This window comes from Papio anubis, chromosome 11 (assembly GCF_008728515.1).
Source record: "Papio anubis isolate 15944 chromosome 11, Panubis1.0, whole genome shotgun sequence".
Lineage (NCBI taxonomy): Eukaryota > Metazoa > Chordata > Mammalia > Primates > Cercopithecidae > Papio > Papio anubis.
This window is the reverse complement of record NC_044986.1, coordinates 84,279,733-84,285,732: the sequence shown is the minus strand read 5'-3', so window position 1 is coordinate 84,285,732 and position 6,000 is coordinate 84,279,733.

Below are 6,000 nucleotides of genomic sequence, written 5' to 3'. Positions count from 1 at the left end.
AGTTGACGCACACCCGCATGGCTACATGTCCAAAATATAGTGCTGAGCAAAATGAGCAGGTTGTGGAGTGGCATGTGTTATCTGGCACATACATAAAAACCCACAGAGCGTCTGTGTTCCAAGGATATGCTTATATATAAAGAAGTAGTTCATAAAAGGACCAGAAAGACACACAGCAAATGGCAGGAAGGAGAAGAATGTCAAAAATTAATTGATAATGGTCTTTTTTACTTCTGTGATTTTGTAAAATCCATACATGGAAACAAGAATGGAAGTGAATGAGCTGGTGTTGAGAGTAGGTAGTTCTGGGTGATTTTGTCCCCCCATTGCACGGACACCTTCATGCCTGATGTCTCTTACTGACCTGTCAGCTCTTAGGAGAGCGTGTAGCCAGAAAGCTAGGGAAGAGAGGTCTCAAAGTCCGTCCGCACTCCCAGTCTCCTGGTGTTCTGAACTTACACATTGACATTTCGCCTCGGTTGGTGGGGGGTGACATCCCTAGTACTAAGGGCATTAGGAGGTCTCAGCATAAGTAAAATGAAGCTGACCCTGGAAATGACTCTTGGAAGCAACAGGCTGTCCCCGGGCCACACCGGACCGGGCACTCTGAGGCTCTGCAGTGGACACAAAACAAAGGGAGATCCAGCTCAAAAGGCACAAAGCTGCAAAACTTTCTCAAATCGCCGACAATGTCTGAGGTGCGACCACCTCATGTGAGCCAGGTGGTGAGTGTGTGAGTGCTCAGGACCCCCACAGCACACTCAAATCCTGGAGGTCATGTTGCACCCCAACATCTGGCACCTTTTGTGGTCATCCACGTGCGTGCTGGACCATTCTTCTTCCCTTCTCTGGACAACGCTTATACTAGGCAGTACTTGGGCCACCTCTTCCTCTGGCTCAGTGACCATCGTCCTGGTTTGCCTGGCATGGTTCTGGTTAATGCCGCTGTTCCTGTGTAACTAGTACTAGGGTAGTGGATGATGTTATGCAGTATCCCCAGTCAGGGGCAGCTCAGGAGCCAATAGCAGAGGCCAGCTGGAAGCAGCAGGGTGGCTGGCAGGGCACGTGGGGAGAGTTGGCCCCTCCATGTTCAAATCCTGACCAGGTCACGTGCTGGCTGCATGCTCACAGCCAGGGGACATGGCTCACTGGGTCTTTGCTCATCACCCACAAAGTGCCACATACACAAATGTTTCCCGGGCTCTTGTATTTCTGTCTTTGCCTGCTTCTCTTTGTGTGTAATGCTCAGGAAAACATTTGAACCACCGGGTTCTCTGTCACCTGAAACCTTCATTTTATTCCTCATTCTTTTTTTCCTTCCTCCTCTTCATTGTCTTTCCCTTGCTCTCCTAGTGCCGTCGGCCTTTCTAGTCATACCTGAGTTGGAAGTTGCTGCACGCAAACCCCCAGGCCCTCTGTCTGCCAGGCAGCCACAGCCTCCTGAAGGCGAGCCAAGTGCCTCCGACTCTCAGGAAAAAGATCCTAACGCCTGTTCATAGCTGGGGTTCAGACACATGCACACGTCTGATGGGCTTAGGAGAAACAGCAGGAAGAAATGCAAAGAGAGAGGCCACATCATGAAAGAACTTTCCTAAATGAGGATGGCACCCCACATTGCTGTGACTTAGAGTTCAGGCACAGTGAGAGGAGGAATGTATGCTTTAGAGAAACTCTAGTCATTTACACAACGTGTATGTCTCCCATCAGTGAAGTGGTAATTTTTTCTGGAACCTACTTGGAGTTCTGAGAACTCAAGTGCTCCCTAAGCCTGGACTGTTCTCAGAACAGAAAGGCTTAGTATGGGTATAAGAACGGAGTGCCCTAAGGAGCCAGCTTCCGGTCCAAGTGTCGTTTTTATCCGCGAGCTTTATGAGATGTCATTGACAAATAAAATTGCATATATTTACGGTATACAATGTGATGTTTGTGTACACATTGCAAAATGATTGAATCAAGCTAATTAACATATACATCACCTCACACTTTTTATGGTGAAAATATTTAAAATCTACTCTCTTATAATTTTCAAGCATACAATACAGCATTATTAACCATAGTCACTAGGCTACACAGAAGATTTCTGGAATTTATGTATCCTTTGTACCCTTTGACCAACATTTTCCCATTTCCCTTTCCTGACTCCTCACCCAGCACCTGATAATCCAGTTTATGTTTAGACTCTGCTACTGACTGTGCTTCTAGAGAAATCTTTTAACCTCTCCAAGCCTCAGATTCTTCTCCTAAGAAACGGCAACCACACTACCTGTGATGACTGATTTGATGTCAACTTGGCTATCCTATGGTGCCAAGCTGTTTGGTGCAGCACTAGTTTAGATGCTGCCTGGAAGGTATTTAGTGGGTGTGATATACTTTTGCTACCAGTAGCCTGTACATGAAGCAGATCACCCGCCAGAATGCGGGTGGGTCTCATCTAATCAGTTGAAGGCCTTATGACCAGTTTCTTGAGGAAGAAGCAATTCAGCCTCAAGACTACAACAGAGAAACCTTGTCTGAGTTACCAGCCAGCTGCCTGCCCTGTCAAATTTGGTCTCAAGACTACAGCATCAGGCCGGGCGCAGTGGCTCACGCCTGTAATCCCAGCACTTTGGGAGGCCGAGGCGGGCGGATCACGAGGTCAGGAGATCGAGACCATCCTGGCAAACACGGCGAAACCCCATCTCTACTAAAAATACAAAAAAATTAGCCAGGCGTGGTGGCGGGCACCTGTAGTCCCAGCTTCTAGGGAGGCTGAGGCAGGAGAATGGCGTGAACTCAGGAGGCAGTGGAGCTTGCAGTGAGCGGAGATCGCGCCACTGCACTCCAGCCTGGGTGACAGAGCGAGACTCTGTCTCAAAATAAAAAAAATTTAAAAAAAAGACTACGGCATCAACTCTTGCCTGAATTTGCAGTCTGCTGGGGCTTGCACAACAGATTTCAGACTTTCCAGCTCCCACAATCACAGGAACCTATTCTTTAAAATAAACATCTCCGTTTTACATATCCCCATAAGACTCCTTAAAGGGGGGACGTAAAAGGGAGATGTTTATTTTAAAGAATAGGCTTATGATATCTCTGGGTTGTAATGATTACATGAGAACATGGTGAGACAACTGGATTTCCATATGCAAAAGAATAAATTTGCTTCCTTACCTCATAACATATACAAAACTTAACTTAAAATGGATCAAGGACCTAAAAATAAGACCTAAAACTATGAAACCCTTAGAAAAAAACATAAGGGTAAGTCTTCATGAGCCTGGCTTTGGGAAAAGATTCCTAGATATGACATCAAAAGCAAGAGCGATGAAGGCAAAATTAGATAAACTGGACTTCATCAAAATGAAAAACTTTTGTGCTTCAAAGGACATCATCAAGAAAGTTAAAGATTAATCCACAGAGTGAGAGAGAATCCTTGCTAATTTCATATATGATAGGGGACTTGAATCTAGCATATATAAAAAACTCTTACAACTCAACAATGAAATGATAAATAACCCATTTTTTAAAATAAGCAAATCATCTAAATACAGATTTCTGCAAGGAAGACACACAAATGGCCAATAAGCACATGAAAAGACGTCCAATATCATTAGTCATCAGGCAGTGCGGATCAATGCTGTAATGAGATACCACTTCACACCCACTGGGATGGCTATGATCAAAAAGTTGGATAATAATTGTTTGCAAGTTTGTGGAGAAATCAGAACTCACACATTGCTGGGGGGAGTGCAAAATTATACAGTCTCTTTGGAAAACTGGCAGTTCCTCAAAAAGTTAAACATAGAGTTACCATATGACCCAACAATCCCATGCCTAGGCATGTATCCAAGAGAAATGAAAATGTATGTTCACACAAAAACTTATACAGACATCTTTATAGCAGAATTATTCATAATAGCCAAAAGGTGGGAAAAAACCAAATTTGTATCAATTAATGAATGAATAACAAAATGTGGCAATATGTATAGAACGGAATATTATTCAACCATAAAAAGGAGTGAGCTTGAGCCCAGGAGGCCGAGACTATAGTGAGCATGATCATGTCACTGTACTGTAGCCTGGGTGACAGGGCAAGAGGAAGACCTTGCCAAAAAAAAAAAAGGAACGAAGTACTGAAACATGCTACAACATGGATGAACCTTGAATACATTTTGCTAAATGAAATAAGCCAGTCACAGAAAAACACATATTATATGATCCTATTCACATGAAAAATTCCAGAACAGGAAAATCTATAGAAATCAAAAGTAGATGAGTGGTTTCTTAGAGCTGGGAGGCAGGGATGTGGGTGTGGATAGTGGGTAAGAGCTGAAGGTTACAGGGTTTTATTTTGAGGTGATGAAAATGTTCTAATATTATTGATTGTGGTAATGGTCGTACATTTCTGTGAATACTAAAAAACATTGAATTATATACTTTAAATGGGTGAATTGTATCTCAAGAAGATCATTTGTTTTTAAAAAAGATTAAACGAGATAATCTTCATGACAGGGTACAAACAGAAGCGGTAAGTATTTTCCAAAGCCATTCTGCCTTTGTCCCAGCTACTCCTTCCCTTTTATGAATCAGAGCATCTCCTCCAATCCCTCACGGTTAGGCTGTCCTCAGATGCAAGACTCCAGGCTTTTCTTCTCAGAGACAGACCCACCAGCGGGGAGCCAGATGCCCCTGTAGACCAAGTCCTCCCTGCAGCAAGGCTCAGGACACACAAGCCCAGGTTTCCAAAGCACAGGACTGTCAGGGGAGCGCCTGGCACAGGGCTTCGTGGATGTGGTGCTCTGGTGAGATACCTACCTCAGCATCCCTACTCAGCTTCTAGAAAGTGCCTAGGGTGCTGATGAAGGAGGACACTCAGGGAGGATGACTCCTGCAAGTGCCTACTAGGGACCTCCTCGCCTTAGACCACCCTGAGCCCCTGGACCAACATCCCCACTTCCTTGAATCAGTTCCACATCAGACACCTTAGGCAAGAGAGACAGAAGGCTGCCTCCTGTTGCCTGGCCATGCTTTGCACACCCTGCTCCCTACATACTCTGCCTTGTCCAGAAGTCGGTCCTCATGCTGAGCCCACATCCCGATGAGTGGACCCAGCCTCGCTCCCTGGACTTTAAGCCAGTCCTGGGCCCTGAGCCCTCTGGGGTCTGCTCCGCTCCCTGCTCTCAGCCCTCCCCGGCGAACCCTGCTTCCCAAACCCTGCAATGTCCTGCTCTCAGATTCCCAAGGCTGTGTTCCACTAACGACTCCCAAGCCCCCTGTGTCATCCCACCTAATGGCCTGGATTCCTGAAGGGCGCCCGGGGTTCTCTGCCTGTTGGATTCAGGCTTCACCCCTGCATCTGTCAGTGCGGGGTCCATCTCCTTCATCTTCTCTAGACTATTGCCCTGCAGGTACTGGAGACACAGCCTTGCCACAGCCGCAGGGGTCCTAGCCCCTGCTGGAGCCTCTCTCCCCACCCCACCCCACCTCCTGCCACGAGTCTGTGCCTGGGATTATGACACCAACAGTAACCAAAGCTCACAGGAGTGTGTGTGGAATCCTCTCTCCCTTCAGCAGGTCCATGGCTCCTTAGCTCTGTGCTCTTGAGAAAGTTCTGTGCTCTCCCTGAGCCCCAGCTTCCTCATCCCCAAAGTAGAAGGAGCAGTAGCTTAGGAGAAATGGCCTGGGTGGGGAGTGATTAAGGCATCATCCATAAACATGGCACATTCCCTGCAGATGCAGGCAGCAGGGACCCAACTCCGATCCTGGGTCACTAGCCTTGTGGCCTTACTTTCCTGTTAAACAATGTCATTCATGCATTCTCTCCAGATGCAAATTGCTTCCTCATTTCTTTGTGCAAATCAAGCCTTCCAAACCGCCTAAGGCCCCGCCCTCCTGTGTTCAGTCTCTAGGATATCTCTGGCCGAAATTTACTCTAATTTTCTGAAAACTTGAATTTCTGTCCTCACTGCACAGAAAAGGTGTGGCGCAGGGAGGGCAGGACAGCCATGTGCTTCCAAGGGG